This window comes from Dendrobium catenatum, unplaced genomic scaffold (genome assembly GCF_001605985.2).
Source record: "Dendrobium catenatum unplaced genomic scaffold, ASM160598v2 fragScaff_scaffold_1220, whole genome shotgun sequence".
Classification (NCBI taxonomy): domain Eukaryota; kingdom Viridiplantae; phylum Streptophyta; class Magnoliopsida; order Asparagales; family Orchidaceae; genus Dendrobium; species Dendrobium catenatum.
The window spans coordinates 11,017,415-11,036,655 of record NW_021319682.1 but is presented as its reverse complement, the minus strand read 5'-3'; positions in this window follow the sequence as shown (position 1 = coordinate 11,036,655).

Below are 19,241 nucleotides of genomic sequence, written 5' to 3'. Positions count from 1 at the left end.
GTGGGAATGGATTCCTTGCGTTCTCCGAGAATATTACCGCAGCAATCTTCGGCGTGTTCGGAGGCAAGAAGAGCTCCGGCGGTGGTCACCGGCAGGCATAGAGGTTCTTCCTTTTTCCCTATGCTGCCTTCTTCTTCTCTCTGCTTGCACTTCCCCCTCATTATGAATGAGATAAGGTCTATATTATAGTTTTTGGATCAGGAGATGGCCCGTAGACCACAGGGCGAATTGGGAGTGTTTGATGGACGCCGATATCGAATCCTTTGATCATGCACGTTCGTTGTTATTTGAATGACCTATTATGTCGGAATTAAGGATCTTGGGCTCGTTGGATTCGCTCGTCGAGCCGTTTCGATTGCGCGTAGTATGAGTTCGTAAACAAATCGGAGCCGTTTGTAACTCAATTGCGCGTTGAACTTTCCATACAGGTTATTTAGACTGATTCATGATCGTATAGGAGCTCGGATATGGGTTATCTTAGGTGTCGTATTGGGTTCGTATTCTAGACGCTCAGTTTGACTATAAGTTTCTCGCATGAGTTCGGAGTGCTTCGTTTTTCTTGAAGTTTCCAACTATTTTGCCTGAGATTCATGCCCGATCAAGTAATTTTGTGATGTCGTATCAAGTATATTTTAAATTGGGTCGACACCGTATATATCAGATTTTCCACCACTAAAATTTCGTCGGTTTTATTAATTTATCTATGACGTTTTAAGATACTAAGACGTACGATAGTACCTACCCGAGCACAATTTTATAGCACGCAAAAACTCTAATTTAAAAATGATGGCACAGCTCTTTAATAAGAGAAGATAATGTTAACTCTCTATATTATAGGTATAAGAGGTTAACTGAAGAAACAAAAAGATAGTTTTACTTGGTCAAATTAAATCAAATCATAATTTTTTTCAGATTACGAAGTAGACTAATGATCAATTTTATTAATAGTTTTTAAGAGAGATGACATCAAGTTAAAATGAAGGCAGAAAAGAAAAGAATCGATGATAGCAGTTAAGAAACTCAGAATATAGCATCATGACAACAATTAAACGCAAAAAAGTTTATAGCTCCATTGGCCAAACACAGCGCGCCGAAACGCACGTTACGTTTAATTCAATTCAAGCCAAAGGAAAGTGAAATTAAAGTAGGCTTGGTCTCATCTGGTTTGTTGAGCCAAGCCAGGGGAGGGGTCATGGCAGTCGAAACGTCCAATCTGATGGCGTTGGGAAAATCTAAGTTTATATAAAATTCATGCAAGATTAGTTGAAAAAAGATATATGACAGAGATATGCCCAGCACACATGGAAGCCTCTAGTCAAAGGGCGGCACATGCCAGAAGGAATTCAAAGTGAGCATTGCGGTTTGCAATTAATTATCGAAGATTATGATAGATCATATAGTTACAGCTACAGATATAAAAAAATATATATAGATGATTCATCTAGAAGTATATCTGCCTTGATAATTTAATAGCATTCTTTTCTAAGATAATAGATAAAAATTATTCTGTAGCAGAGTCGAACGATCATATCACAGGACCATGTGGCTTATATATACGTTTTCGGTGGTTGTGCTAAATGGTACCTAAGTCTGCGCATGTATCGCCGAGGAGGCGCTGACGGTGGCGATTCTAAATCTGATTATCGGCGGCATGTAGAGTTGGATTCGAATGTCACCACAGAATAATCAGTATTTGTTATTGTCCGAAGGCTCTTATTGGTTTTCTACTAGCGACGGGAATCCTTTGATGGACTTGTAATAATTGCTTCCAAGACTTTCAATGTGAAATGGAATCTGACTTTCGTTAGTATCATTGAAATATTCATCATACGTATGTGGAGAAAAGCTTCGCTCTCAACAGACTTGTTAGTCAAACAATAATTTTAATAGAGTTATGAAGGAAATGAAAAGGTTGCTGGTAAATGCTAGTGGTATAACATTATTTGACTGCCATAACTTCAACAGCCTTCAGACTTAGAAAGTATTCAAAACAAACATTGGTTTTTATAATGTGAAGAGATAATAAAATGATTAATTAAATTCAATTTTTTAAATTACTTAGGTAATTAATACATTATATTCCCCATTTGTATGGAGAATTTTTATCAACTTTTATTTTGAGCATAAAAAATGAAATAAATTATAATTCATAATTCATACAATAACATAGCCCGGACGCGTCACCTGTCTGCGTGTATCACAGGAAAATCTTGAAACATTTTTTTGTAAGATTAAGTTTTAATTATCGACGATTTTGTAATTATTACAATTATTTTTAAATGAATTGGCGTCTTTAATTTCCTTTTTTTTTAAGCAATGAAATCTTTACCTTTTTATCCGTGGAATCTCACGCAGATACCCGTGATTCCCGTTACCCCTTCAATATTAAAGGAAATTTTGAAAAAAAAATTACCTAATTGTTGGAATCTTAAATTTGCTTTAGTTCTGTGAATTGCGATAAAGTAATCAAAACTCAATATACGAAAAAATAAGTTACTATATTAATAATCATTAAAAATAAAAGGAAAAAGATGCAAAAAAAGTGTGACGGTTAGAACTAACCGGAAAACGCGACCCCTGAACGCAGCGTGCTCGGCCTACCACATATGCGCCGGCTCCAACCAACAGTACTTTCCTCATCAGCCCCCCAATGTCCGTACCCGCAGCACCTGCTGATGATGCAAGCACATTAGCCTCGCCTAACTTTCAGCCCAAAAAAAAAAAAAAATATGCCCAGCAAAAAATATGATCAACGAATGCAAAATAAGTCATGATTAAAAATTTTGCAATACGACAACTTTGAAATCAATAGAAATTATATTAGAAAATATTTAATCTGTATTTATATGTTTGAGCGATAATGTTGCTCAATATTTTATTGAGAAATAAAATCTCGTTGTCTAAATGCCTTGGGCGCACCAACTAAAGAAAAAGATGGAAACGAACAGGTTCTAAAAGTCGAGAGATCATCGAGGGAAACCAACAAAACGCTGCGTAGTATGAAAGAACCAGCTAGTGCCAGGAACGAGATGTTCTGCTTATAAAGCCTTGAAATTGTTAAAGCGTCCTCAATAGCATATTCTTTCCTTCCAATAAGCATACCCAGCGTTCGCTAAGATCGAGATATCAGCCACATGCTCCTTCATGTTAAACGGCCCGGATTGACGAGATACTCCTGATCGCCGAATCCAGGAAGCCGAACTTCGCCTGCGGCAGGGTACGAGCTAGGAAAGCCCAGCCGAAATGAGGCCCACCTGAACGGTATCTGCGTGATGACAAGAGGCTCCGTTCGGTAGGCGAAGAACTGGTTCAGGAAGGACATAGGCACAAGGATAGAAGCCCTAGGTAACCACATTCCGGAAACGTCCATACCGGAAGATGTGGGGTTTGTCGTTGTCCACTACGGTCAGCCGGACTTGTTCAATCGAGATGATTCCTCTCCCGGCCTTGTCGCGTGGCTGGTCGTCAGCCGATTTTCCGGCTTGATTGACCGGTTATGCTCTTCCTATCCGTCCGTCTTATGCCATCTTTACTACAGTTGCTTCTGCATGTCATTAAAAGTAGAATCTTCTTATTAAAATTAATACTTTGTTATTTTTTGAATCCTTTATATTGCCCAATTTTCTAACACATCGTTCGTATTAATTTTAATTATTTTGAGTGACACGACATCTATATTCACGTGGAATTGTGGGGGCTTTCTGGTTGGCTATAATAGTTTTTTTACTCGGATGCGAAGTATATTTTTTGTAATTGGTCTTCTGTGGGGCCTGATTTAAGCGGTAGGGTTTACGAGATATCATAGAGGTGCAGGAACCCGGGAATAAGAAAAGTCACTGTTTATTTATTTAATAATTTAAAAGTATTTAATCTTAGAAATAATTTTTTTCCGAAAATTTAAGATTTTTTTGATATTTGAATCCATAAAATCTTTCCTTACGAAAATTTATAACATATATGTTGTCACGGAGAAACTGTTATCTCCAAAAAAATTTGGCTTGGCATATTATATTTTATATTTTGAGCATGTAAAAAAAATATTATGTAAAGATTGAAAATTTATGACCAAAATATTTACATGAAATAGTAAAAAAAAAATGATAATTTGAGTAATAAGTTAATAGATTTCTCATGTTTTTGGAAAATCGGAGTAACCAAATTGATTTGATTATGAATCCCGTCCTATTACGGGTTTATCCTCAATGAAAAATTGATGCAGCACTCAAATACGTTAAGAACCATGAACTGCGGTTCAACGGACCAAATCGTGAATTGTCCTTAATTTTGAAAAAACTAACTAATCTCAATTCACAAAATATATTATAAAATAATTATTAATAAATAGAAATAACTTATATAATGAATAATTAATAATAATATATCTTATTTAATAATATATATTCAAAAAATTTTGAATTGTTATGTATTAATCCACTAACAAGATCATGGCACAATAGTTCCAGGCCCAGCGTGCCTCATTAACGTTATATACTTAATAAATAGCTATATTATAAATATGAAATATAATCTTCCTAATGATTATTATAAAATACTCAGAAATTTTACAATGTGTGTGTACTGATGAAGTACTTCCACTTAAGATTTTTTGAAAAAAAAAAATATGTATGGATATTCAGATAAAATAAAATGATTATTTATTAATTTTTAAAAATTCTTAATTTTATAATTATTTTTATATTTATAATATCTCAAATATATATTAATTATTAATTTTTATAAATTTATAAACTCTCTCTATATAATAGAAATAATATATATATAATAATAAATATGGAAAATCTAAAACAAATATATTAAGTATGAATTACAAAAATATAATCTATATATGAATTTATTATATTGTATAATGTAAAAATTAAGCAATAATATATAATATAACTTCATATGATCATAGGTATCTAATATACCTATTCTCAAAGGACTCTAGTGCATAGAGTGCTATATATCTATATTAGGGGTACATTACATGGACCTTAGTTCTTAGTATATGTGGTAAGAGTCAGATGTGTGATTATAAAAAAACTCATAGTCTCGACAATGTAGACCATGAGGCGCCCATATGGATATGATTATGTTAGGTAGCTATTCTAATCAATAGTTCTACTAATGAGCAATTATATCTTAACGAAAGTAATCAGAATGATTGATAGTCACGGATAATGGTCTCTAGACAATCTTGGTTGCTACTCTCTGACGCGGATCACAATGTGTTTGAGCAAACAAACAATGGCCTATGAAAGTGGTCTAGCATAGATAAGAGAGGGGATGAGCGACCTTTGATCAAGATCATGGTCGTAGTCTGTCGAATTTAAAAACATTGACTGCTATTATCTATAGATGATATATTCTCTACTCTTCTAAAACAGAAAGTATACCAATAAAAGTCTATATATAGTCCGTACTCATATATCCCCCCGGCCCTTCATAATTAAATTATATAATAATTTATATTAGGAAAGCTAGAATATAAGATTTACATAAATTAAAAATTATCAAATTTAATAATCATATATTAGATTTCTGTATCAATGCACTTTTCATAATGCGTACTATGCTGAAAGCAAAGAGCTCTAATATATAAAGATACATGCTAGTAGCATATACCTTAAATAGCATTGATTCAGTAGGCCTCCAACGAGTTTATTATTTCTTATTCTCTATTATCTATTTTTGTGTCTCGATGCATCATTTGTCAATTGGCTAATATAGTTATATTCTTTCACCAATTATATATTATATAAGAGTCTAAACTTAAGTCACCATTTAGGCAATTGAAGCGAGTCATGAGCTTTATTATAATATTCGTTTTGACGAGTTAATATCATATCTATATTTACAATATAGTTATTATATTATATTTATTCAGTAGTTTATAATTTATCTTTATAAATAATTTAAATATGATATTATTATATATCTTCAAATCTATAATATCCTTGTATTAACTACAAGAAAAATCAATGTTAACGACCTATTAAATGTTTTATTACCATATCATAATCTTATTATTTACTATTACTAGTATATAATGAACATAATTTAACTTTTATTTTATTTATTATTATATTATTCTTTCTTACTATAGAGAAATGCTTCAATAACTTATTTTTCAAGCAGCTTTTAGTAATAATATTTTTTTTAAAATGTTTATATCTTGAAGGAAACTATTTAAAAGTAATATAATAAAGTATATGCATCTCATAAAACAAAATCTTAAACTATATAATATAATATAATATGATATATCTAAGCATTGTCGATTCTGAGATCTAATACTAATAGAAAAATTATATAACATAAACCATACATATAATGATCAATGCAACATACTATATAAGTTTAGGGTTTCAATTTAAATATTCATCGATCAAAGTTAGTATATAGATTAGTTCTATTTGTTGATGTTTGTTACTGGTTTGCTAAGTTGTCTTACAGTTTTGTTTTTTAGATGTGCAAAATATTTATAACTTTCTGTACTTCAAAAATTACTTTTATAAATAAATATATTAGAAATTTCCTATAACAATATCATATATATAATAAACTATATTGACTTAGTTATTATATTATCATGATTATCAAAATTGAGCATATCTACTTTCTCATCATATTTCAGCTAAATAAAATCAAATCATAGTTTTCAAAATTAGCTAATGAAAGTTAAGTAGAGAAAATTGTTGTGAAACACTAATATGTCAAAATCTCAATATTTTATGTATTTTTTGTTTGCTTAATATAATTCAAAAATATTATTATATAAGACTTGGAACACATAATCTCAAAGAATTATTAGATAATGATATTTTAGGGAGTATTTACTATTGTAAGTAACAAGTGGCAAATTAATTGTTCCATATGAAATCTTTAATTAAATCTTAGGTAGATTGCGTAAAAAATAACTTTGAACAATTCTTATTCTTAATTAATTCATTAATTATTAACATTAATGTTGGTAAAAATCAATTTTAATATGATATTTCTACAGTCTCTTAATTTATTTTTAAAAAATAGATGCAAAATTTATAAATTTTATGTATATAAAAAAATAGAAAGCGAAATTGAAAATTAGATCCTTACGTGTAGATTGTGCGTTCAAGGCTCAGGCTTCATTTAGAGGCCTAATTTAGGCCCATTGAATAGAAAAAATCTTAATTACGTAAAACAGTAATAAGGAAGATACACTAGAGGATGTTGTTAATAGTTTATATTTAATTTATATATTATGATTCATAAAATAAAATTTATGTTTGTGCAATAATATATAATATATAGATATAGTAGATATGATAGATCGAAATATTTGGTTAATATTTCTTGTTTTAAATTAATTATTGAAAAACCATTTAAAATTTATTATTTAAGTATTTAAAAAAATCTTAAATTTATTTTGAAATAATAAAATTAAAGAGATAATAAACATTACACTAAACAAATGTATAGATGCAATTAAAAGTAATAAAACAAAATTGATGCAAGAAAAAATAAAAACCGTTAATATTTTAACTCTAGCTTTTGAATAGAAGAAAATAAAAAGTTTAATCTCTAGTTCTTAAATATCAACTCCTTTGGACACACTGACTGTCTACCATAAGTTTTACATTGAAACATAGTTTAAGCATACCTTATTTGCACCTAATTTGAATATTTCAAATAAAAAAAAAGAAAAGGTTTTGTTTCAGTAAATATTTATATCAAAGATAAAAGTGATATGACTTTAAGAATTAAGATTTGAGGAATTTTGCTTTCTACAACAATACGATCAGATCCTTTTATCCCCGATGTGGGGTTGCTTACATGAATCCTATGTATCTCATATTATATTCCTTGTTGAAGAATTAAAAGTATCAATTTAAACTAATTTAAAAATACATTAAGATGCTTTTTAAACAAACTACTTTTAGGTCTACCACATACTTTTTCTTACAAAAACCGGATCTTAATATATTTCTATCTCCTAATTAATTTGTCCAGTAGAAAGCCAACAATTAATGTAGAGGTGAATCTTACTCTAATTTTATACTGTCATTTGATAGCTTCTTCCCAACCTTTGATGTATATAACTCATTTTCTTATTCCATTTCTAAGTATAATAGTCACTCATTCCATCTGAGCATTCGCAACATTTTATGAACACTTAAGTTAATGTTTTCAATGCACTTTTAATGCCAATTATTCTACCATCATTAAAGCTTTGCAGGTCTCACAGTTTATCTTATAATTTTTTCTCTTAAAATGGGATATTTTTCTATCACACAACGATACCGATGCATTCTTCCACTTCAACCAATCCAACTTGTGTTCTGTTAATAATATCCGCCATCTACTTCACCAACGCTTTGATATTAATAATAAATCACGATGAATCTAAAACGGTAACACTTTTTTATGATTTTATCAACCAATGTCACAATCCCACACTAATCTAATATTACTAAAAATTAAACCTTCTATGTATTCTAGTTTTAATATACCCAATGAATACCTTTAAACTTCAAAATGTTAACTTATAAATAAAGTTTTCCTTCAATCCTCTCTAGTCTTATCACAAGAAGAGTGTAGATTAAGCAAAAACTATGCATCATGGTAGCATTTCCTATTCAGATGACTACTAAAACTAACCATAAACTAAAGCAAAAAAAGATATGGCTAAAGCTGGTTATTTATATATATTCAAATAAGAAATTTCTTGGTGCCAACACTTGTTTTAAACATAAGTAATTAGCTCATGTATAAATATCCTTAATGACTTGAAATTAAGTATTTATAAACTCATTTATTTTCGTATAACTACCAAAGGCAACTTCTCGTTATAATTTTGTATCATATTTTTCTTTAAATCAATAATATTATATATAACGATCCTCCTTACTCCTCTTATAACTTCTCCATCGAACCTTCTTCAACAAAAAGTACAACTTCCATAGTAGACCTATCCAGCGGCATAAATCCAAACTAATATTAATGAGAAACTATTAGTATATGTCGTAACCAACGTTGAATTACTCTCTCCTGTGATTTTACTGTATGGAAGTTGGCTTAATTCTTTTTTAAATTCCAATAACTAATAAGCTATAATGGATTTATAGTACTTTCACTTAAAAAATACTTTATAATCTTTGCAACTAGAATGGTCTATTTTTTCTCATAGAAAATAAGCAATTTAAGTTTTCACATCTCAATTCTTATAAGTAGATGAAGATTGCCCTCCTATTTTTAATAAGTTATTAAAATTACAAAATTATAAGCTATAATAATAAATAATCTGATTTTAATCATATCAACTTCATATATCCTTCGCAATCAGAATTGTTCGTAGCAATGTATTCCACATAGCTAACACATTACTTCAAGCAGATAAGATTGATTCTGTATAGCAAATTCTTACTGCTTTTTAAAATAATTTTTTAATACAAAATTTTAAATTTTTGTACTAAAAACTACTTTAAAAAGCAGTAAGAAGACATCCCAAAGGAAGCCCGAATCTTTCAAACTCAGTTTTGGTCCCGTTCTGAAACTTTCAGGTTTGGTAATCCCAATAGTTAACTTAGGTGCTCATGTTGCTGTTTATATTAAAATGTAGCTTTTTTTTTTTGGGGTAAATTTGGGGCAAAGCCCTTCTATTAAAGTAAACAAATTACAAATAACATGTGAAAAGAAAACTATAATCTAAGGATTCTCAACAACAAAAAGAGAATCTTAGATTCAAAAAGAATGAAAGTAAAACCAACCCACCAATAGGAGAAAACAAAAAGCTTATCCAAAGCAACAAGGACTCAGGATACTCAGTGCAAATGCAGTCGAATTGAAGGGTCGGCACATGAGTAAAGCCCCTGGTTGCCAGGGTTGACCGTCCAAGGGGCAGCTGTAAAAAAACAGCATTCATCATTGTCCATACAAAATCGGTCGAGAGAGCAGCCTCAAACATCCTTCCAGTTGGTAGTTTTTCTTCGTACTGCATGCATAATTTTAGCTTTAACAGTCTCAGAGCAGTCAAAAATACCCCCAAAGATTCTATCATTTCTTGCCCTCCAGATGTAGTAAATGACAGCACATCCAGAAAATAAGTAAAAATTAACTCGGTTTTTGCTAAAACCCTGCTCTAATATACTGTCGAGGGCCTGGAACAGATTTGGCTTCATCAAACGATTTCCCAACCAAGGTAAGAAGCTCTTAATAATATAAAAAGTAAAATTGCATTCAAAATATAAATGCCCAATACTTTCATTTTCAGTTTGACAAAAGCAGCAGTTTTGCTCAACAGAGATGCCACGAGAAGCTAAAAGATCTGCGGTTTTTAAACCTTTATTGAATGCCATCCAGGCTAAAGCAGAAAATCTCAACGAAGCTTTTTTATGCCAAATAAGATTATGCCATTGAACCTTAGGCGTATGCTCAAATAGTTGGATCTTAAAATTTTTAGTTTTTGGGTCAGAATGTCCCAGCCAGGAATGAAAGCCCCGATCAGTAATAATTTGAACTTGCAATATCTTAGACACAATATCACTGTCAATGCATTGGGGCAAGACCCAGCTCTCCCCATCATTAAATTTTTCCACAGTCCAGTTTGATAAGTAGGAAAGTCTAGCAATCTTATGAGCATCATTAAGAATAGCAGCAATAGAGTGGCCATTAACCCAGGGGTCCCAAAGAAAAGAAAGCATACTATTGGGATAAACCGAGAGAGTGAGGCATTGAGTGATGCTGGAAGCTTTAGATGCTAAATAATTCCAATATAAAGAGCTTTTACTAGCAATGGGTTTCCACAAAGAGTGGTATTTAGATCTCCACCAAGAGAAAAGAAGATTATCCGAATGGAGAAATCTCCAAATGATCGCACATCCAAAAGCATGATACAGAGTGTCAATAGAGTCAATACCCAAACCACCATTCTCCTTCGGAGTACAAGTATTATTCCATGAAATAACATGTAGTTTCCTCAAGTTTGTATTCCCAAAGTATAAAAATCTGGAGCATAACCGATTAATCACTTTGCAACACCCTTTAGGTAAAATGGCACCACGTATCCAGTAAGCAAGGGTGTTGGAAATGGTAAACTTTATAAACTGTATTCTACCAGCAAATGAGAGAGTTTTAGCGGTCCAGCCTTCCAGTTTTTTTGAAATTCTCTGAATGAGGTGCTGAAAATCACAGTTTCTGAGTTTTTTATGGTATATGGGCAATCCGAGATAAGTGACAGGGGAGTTAGCTTGAGTGATATTAAGAGCTTCACAAAAAGCATTAGCCTCAGGGGAATCTTTAGAGAAAATAACAGTGCTCTTGTGGGGGTTGATAAGCAACCCAGAGGAGGACCCAAAATCATCAAGAATATTTTTAAGATTGAGAGCATTAGCAACCTGAGCTTTCCCAAACAGAAGAAGGTCATCCGCATACATTAAGTGTGACACAACACAGGTACCATGAGAGATGGCCGAGAAAGTGGAGTTAGAGATGGCATTCTCAATTCTATTTGAAAGATCGTCCATAACAATGCTGAAGAGATAAGGAGACAATGGGCAGCCCTGACGGAGACCGGAAGTAGTGTTAAAAAACCCTTCCAAAGAGCCATTGATACACACAGAAAAGTGAACATCAGAGGTACAAGCTTTAATCCAAGAGATAAATAAATCAGGGAAACCTTTATCAGCCATACGTTTGTATAGAAAATCTCTAGAAACAGTATCAAAGGCTTTAGTGATATCAAGCTTTGCACAGAAGTATTTGTCTTTGCTGTTTTGATTGAAAATCCCAAGAAGTTCAGATGCTAAGATGATATTGTCAGAGCTAATTCTTTGATGGATGAAACCACTTTGACTAGGATGAATGATAAAAGGCATAACTGTTTTCATCCTATTAGCAATAAGCTTCGCAATGATCTTGTAAATAACATTACAGAGAGAAATGGGTCTAAAATCTTTAATATGATTGGCGTGAGGAAGTTTAGGTATGAGTGCAATAGCTGTTGCTTTAACATGTTTAGGCATATGACAAGAAATAAAGAAATAGTTAACAGCTTTATAAATGCGAAGTTTAATAGTTTCCCAGGTAGCTCTGTAGAATTCGAAGGTAAAACCGTCAGGACCTGGAGCAGAGTCTTTCTTTCCAGAGAAAATAATGTATTTGATTTCTTCTAAAGTAACGGGTGCAGTAAGTGAAGAAATAAGATGAGCAGGGATCACATTACCAACCGGGCTGCTCAAAGATTGAGCAGAGGAGTTCTCAGTGTTGAAAAGATTGGAGAAATGGTTGATAAAAGCTTGAGAGATGCCATTATGGGTGTTGAAGCAACCCATATCAGTATTTATTTCTTTGATGCGGCTATAGTTCCTGACAGCATTAATCTTTGAATAGAGGAATTTTAAATCATCCTCACCGTGAGTAAGCCACCTAATCTTGGCTCGTTGAGCAATCCAGCTAGACAGTGTGGAGTGATAGTAATTGAGTTTGCTGTTGACATTTTTCAGATTTTCATTGAGGTGACCATCCAGAGGATTTTCTTGGATTTGACTGATAACAAGATTTTGAAGCTCAGATGTTGACCTCCTTTTCGGCATCGGTCACTTACACTATCTTATCTTGCATTTTGTAGATTGATCCACATTCTTGTATGTTGCATCGTTGTTTCGATGAAGAGTCACTTTGTGTATGTTATCTCGGCTCGTCATTGGCCTTACGATTTACCCCTTTTTGATCACATGTTACCCTGTTTTATTCTAAAATACATGTGGTCGGGTTTATAACGATTCGAGGTGATTTTACGCATTTGAGCCTTTATCGTGCATCTTTGCTCCGTATTTAATATCTTTTGATCTTGATCATGTTTTGTGAAACGAATTATACGAGCGTGCCCGGATCATCGAGACCTTTTAAACTAGTCCGTTCGAACTTGAATCGGACATCGTTTGGTGCGTGTCGAGGCAAGAGAAAGTGAGATTATTGTTATTATTATAATTTTTTTTAATATAAATTAAATGTAATAAATTATGTTTATATTAGAATTTAAGCATAAACTATATATGTAAATATACTTTTGAATAACTTAAAGTAAAATACATATATATCATAAATCAAATTTATAAGATATATATAATGAGAATTAATTCTGATTAAATTTGAATTCAATTTGGCTTGGAGCTAACTTTATATGCATTCTCAAATTAAACCGTTTCTTATCTAACGGCTGAGATAAAACTTCATAGATAATATTTGCTATGGGCCCTTTGATCAAGGGTTTATTGGAGCTGTCACTACGTGGAGAGGATTGGTTCAATTGGCCGGTTCACAAGCAAGCCTCCAATGCCTTCAGAAGTTCAGATTTACAAAATAGTAATATCTTACAAGAGACTGGCTCTCGATTGGTGGGCGATCCCCATTCAGCTTTTGGTCCGATACTCAGAACAAGTTCAGAGATAGGATAGGGGGATCTCGGGCCCGGTTCCATGAGGAGGAGGAACTCCACTCTTACCCGGAGAGGCAGAGATGGGATGCAGTAAGCTCTCCAACGGCAGGATCCTGGGTTGGGAGAAATCCTTCCTTCTCAACTCTATGGCTACAGGTCCCCCTTCTTCGTGACGGGACGGAGCTACGGAGATGGAAGAAGAGTGACTCCCTAACCTCCATTTCGCCGTCGGTGTGACCCAAGCCCACGTCGGCCATTCACATGCTGCCGGTCATCGGATCACCAACTATCCTCCTTCCAGCCACCGGCACAAGCTCCCTTGCTTGGGCTCATGCCGAACCTAGCCTCCGACGTCGCTGGCCACAATCTGGCTTCTACGCCTACTGACGCCGGCCCGATATTCCCTCCGGTCACGAGCTCCATCCAGTACCGACGCCGAACCCCCTGACCCCTTCTGGTCGTCGCCGAACCAGCTCACCCACATTTTTCTTCCTTCTTCTTCTCCGACTTGAACGAACAGACCCTGAAGCATTGAATATGCTCGGAGCAGATAGCAAGGCGCTAGAAAATACTGAGCTCAAGATTCAAATTAGCTTGTTGTCGCTCAAGTCCAAGTAGAAATGTAAGTCAAATTATTTGTAATTCCATTTTTTTTAAATGTTTGGTACTATGGATCGGATCACTCTTAAGCAATATAATAAAAAGAGGTTGATAGAAGGTGCATTATTTGATTTCCCATGTTTCAGTTGGTGTAGTTTGAGACTTTTGATTTTCATCTGGTAATGATGAAAATTTGTATTCTCATATTTGCTTGTTATTTAATGAATATTGTTATGCATATAAGTGTCAGATTTGCTTAACTCATCGGAATATTATATTAAATATTGCTTTAAATCCTTTCGGTGGATATCAATTTTGTAAAGGTTGCTAGATATTTTTGTTTTGCTAATTGTTGACACTTACTATGATGCAAAAGAAAATGAAAGTGGCGAATTTCAGATCAATTCAAACTTATGTTTACGTCAAGAAAAAAAAAATAAATTGCCCATATTTATTTATTTATTTTTAATAAAAAAAATAATAATCAATGAATTCATCTACTTACTTATTTATTTATTCATTTATTATTATTATTATTATTTAAATGAATATTCTAATAGATATTTAAAACCTTCTCATATTTTTAAGTTTAATATATATAATAATTATATTTTAATCTATAGAATGATGATAGTTTGAGATTACATTCTGACGTGATAAATATATTGTTTCATGAGTGGATTCAATGGATTAGGCTACATATCATAATCTATTGTGCACCTTTAGTATAAATTCTCTTATCAAATTCATCGCAGTAGAGTATGAAGAGTGCTTTTGTCTCACTATTTTCTTGATAAATATATTTTAGTGGTCTTGGCAAAAAGAGTTTACTATTTTCTTGTTATAAAGGGCCTTTGCGAAGTTGATTTTTTTTTATTAGAATTTCTAGTTGAAACAATAATGAGGCGGTATCGAGTAGTTTTATTTTGTTAATAATATTTCTACAAGCGATTATTTGTTACAAGTTTGGATTTCAATTACTCGTTGTGCTTTGATTTAGCAATCATGGTCATTATCAAAAATCTGATTGAAACATTGCATTTCCTTTTAAATGAAATTCTCTTTTTAATATCATTCATAATAAAAGATGAGTACATATATGTATATATTTCACCAATTTAGGTCAATAGAGTTCATAATTCTTGACACAAGTAATTAACCTTTCTCATGATTTAATTTTATTGAGTAAGTACTATCATTGCCCTCCGCTTTATTATGTCTCGTTGGATACAAATTTCTGATGCCAAATTAGTTATGAAATATAATATTTATTTATATGCTTTTGATGAGATCATACTGAGGGTTTATATATACTAATTTATGCTCAAAGTTGTGCATGTGTGTTCTTTGAAAGGTTATGGGAAAGAATTAATGTCTTGTGATGAATTATAAAACGTTGACAGATTCTTGTGAAAAGTTATATAGTGTTGGAATGTCCTTGAGATGGGTTATACATTGTTTTTAAAAAAAAATCTTTGTTTAATTCACTCACATTTATCATTTCTCTCTTTCTTTTGTATTCTTAGTATTTATGTGTTGAATATACATAAGTTTTTTTTTTTAAATAAGTTTTGTTAGTGAATGTCATTATGTTTAAAAATTTTGTTTAGAATTGAGATGGTTGTATGTCTTTTAGTTTCTCATGTGGAGTTTATGTACATTATTATTCTCAAATGCTATTTCGAATTTCATATGCATATGAATTTAGATATTAAAATATATGAAATTCTGACACCTATTTCTCTCATCGCCTTTATCTGCGAGGTACATTTGGTGCTAATGGAGCTGCTGTGACGAAGGAGCCTACATAAACAAATCAGTCGCCCCCATTCATTCCGGTGGGGGCGCTACGGGCGGAACCACCGGGTCATAGCCCCCGGTGCTGTAAGTTTTCTTAAAAACTTAGAAAACTTTTAGGGGCCTTAATGATTGCACGATCCCTACCCTTTAGGACCATTTAGAAACTTCAATTTATAATTATGATTGCTTTCTTTTCTTTTAGATCCCTAAACCTACTGACATCTGTACGAAAGTCCTAAGGGTTAGAAAACAAAACATCTTTTAATTCCATGACTTTAGTGACACCTAAGGACAAAAATTAAGGACTGAGTCTTAGAAAATATAGACTTAGGATGCATGCTCCCCATAGGGTTGAGACATTAAAACAAAAAAAAACTTAGTGACACGCTTTCTTAGGTTTGATTTTCTTTAATCCACTAATAATCAATCGATGAAAATCAACATTAATTCAATCCTTTAAAATACACTAAAACACTTAATTTTTACTCTAACCATAATTAAAATTTCATAACCATTAAAAATATAAAACCTAAACCAATTATAACTAATCTAATAATTAACTCCTAACCAACCTAAAATTTAAAAGAAGTAGATTTAATTAGGAGATCAAATCTTAAACTAAAATTCATTAGGATAAGATATTTCTAAATATCAAACTTTAGATCAATTTCTAAAATCAACCAACAAATTTGATTAATAAAAATGATTAATACTTTTTTTTTTTGCTACTTGTGTTAGCTTTTTCTGTGGTGCTTTTCTGTGACGGTTTTCTAGTTTTCTTTCTGCACTGTTGTTGTGAGCATTAGAATACCCATAGGTTAGGCACGCTTTTTCATACTAATGCTGTATTCATGCAGGTGGCCGTGCTTACACAGCGTTAAAGGGGGCTAAAATTAATAATAATAAACGTATAACTGTTTTAGGTACCTGCTTCAGCTGCTTAGCCCCCAATAATCAGAGCACGGCCAAGTGTAATTTATTTTTATTTTTTTATTTTTTTATTTTTTTGCATTTTCATTCATATATAACTGCGTGGACGATTTTTCTTGGATGATTTTGATTATAACTGCTTAGGATAACCCCTGCAGGAGAGTCTAGATTTTTCTTCTCTTTCTGATGTAATGTATTTGATAGTAAGTTTTGTGAAAATCATTAAAATAAGGCATTTTAGATGTATAGGAGTCCAAAGGGAAAAGAAAACCCTTACAGGGGGTTTCCTTTTTCATTTGGGCATCCTTTTGGAGCATTCACTACAAGGAGCCCGAAGGACTGAAGATGATCCAAAGACGAATCAAGGAAGTGAAGAAGAAGACTGAAGAGATAAAAATGCCTTATTTTAAGATTTGCGTCGTTTCCGGATTGTTGTCGGTGGAGCCCGGCCACCACTACTTTTCTGTACTCTGTGATGTAATATTGTATGGCACTTGCCATGGACTTTGGAGACTTTGTTTTGTTGTCTTGTTGTGTTTACTTTGTTTGCGCATTCGAACTGCATGCTTTTTTTCCTAAGTTTCTTAAATTGTTTTGTTTGGGTGTGGCTCGGACAGAGTCAGCGTTAGGCTCTTTAGGATGTTAAATTTTCTATAAAGTTAAAATTTATTTAAGCAAGATTAAAAGTGAATATAGGATTAAAATCAACCAATTTTTCTAAAAATTAATGCATGATTCTTTTAAAAGAGTCATTTTTTTAATTACAGTAAATAAGCCCTGCTCACTTTACAGTGACTACTGGCCAGTCCTGATTGGCCTTACCTACACATGCATAGCCTTGAGTCGTCATATAGATTTTTCTTTTGGAACATAGAGGGATAGTTTATTTTGCATAAGCATAGTACCATTCATAGTCGGGCTTGATACTCATTTCTTTTTCTATCTCCTACCACTCTTGCATTTGCATAAGACTTGATAACATGGATTTGATACGCTAGGTGGAGTTTAGTTGGTACCCCTTTCCGAGCAGGGTGGTAAATCCAGGTCGGGGCTGCTTAGATCCCTAGTGGGGTTTAAGTTATAAGTCCCCTAGGTGTGTCTCTTTCATCTGTGTTGAATTCTGAATCCGTTATTTCCCTTAGGATAATAATCTGGTATTCGATCTTTTAAACTCAAAATCTTAATTATATCTTTATTCATTTAAAAAGTCTAATCATCGTTAAGGATAAAGAGAAGAGTTTATCTTCTTCAGAGTAGAACTTAGGAACTTTCTCTGTGCACCAAATCAAGAAGAAAATAATACACCATCCTTAATCGAGAGTTTTTTTAGATCGAGGTCTATGATGTAATTAACTACCGGGGCTTGCGCCCGTAGGAAATCGATCCCCACAATCAAATAAACTCTATTCGAGCTGATGTATCGAATAGGAGAAATCTCGTGAATTTAGAGTTATATATATTATTATCCATCGAGGTGTGTAGGTGAAAGCCGCTATCCTCCATGGCTAATCGTATCTATAACTCCATCTGCTCTTCCATCGGCCTGCTTGTGTCGATTGTAAAGGCCTACGACCATTTTGTCCTACGGGATAGTGTGGTCGTATTCTTTGCATTCGAACCCCACGAGCAGAATCCTTTCGGAGACCCACATCAGACAAAGTGTCAATTTCCTTTTGAATGTTGTTTGAGTTAGCCCAAGTCTTGTGTTTGATTTTGTTTTTGAGGGTTTTGAGTTTGTAGCTAAAAGAGCTAAGGGGGTTGCTGTCATTGGGCTGAGAGAAGGTGTCCAGTAAACAATGCTAAAAATCGGGAAAATTGGTGCAGTAATTCTTGAACATGAATCTGTGACCCAAAAGAGCCTCACCCGAATTCATAAGAAGAATTGGGGAATGATCCGAACAACTAGGGTCCCCCACTTTGTAAAAGGAGTTAGGGAAGGAATTAAGCCAACTGTTATTAACCAACACACGGTCAAGTTTGATGTGTATAGGGTTATTGTGCTGTTGGTTAAACCAAGTGTAGAAGTGACCTACAGAAGAAAGGTCATGCAGTCCAGCATTAAAAATCAAATTATTAAAGTCACCAAGACTGGTGCTAGAGAGTGGAATTCCTCCAGCTTTCTCGTTGGGCATCCGACAACAGTTGAAATCACCAATGACCGCCCAAGGATTGTCAATATCGTTTGCAATGTTGAGTAAATCATTCCAGAGAGTTTGCCTTTCCGAACTAGAATTGCTAGCATAAACCGCAGTGATAGCAATGGTGGAAGTAGCATTCAGTTTAATGAGTCCGTGAATCAGTTGGCTGGTAGAGTGAATTGAATTAAAATTCACACAGGCCTCATTCCACTTAACCCAAATTCGACCAGGTTTGGAGTGGTGAAAATTATCACTAGAGCGTTCCAAGGGGAAAATTTGATGTTGTTTTTGAAACCAGGGGTTGGAGAGGTTAGAAGAGGAAGTTTTAGCTTCTAAGATGAAAAGCATATCCAAGT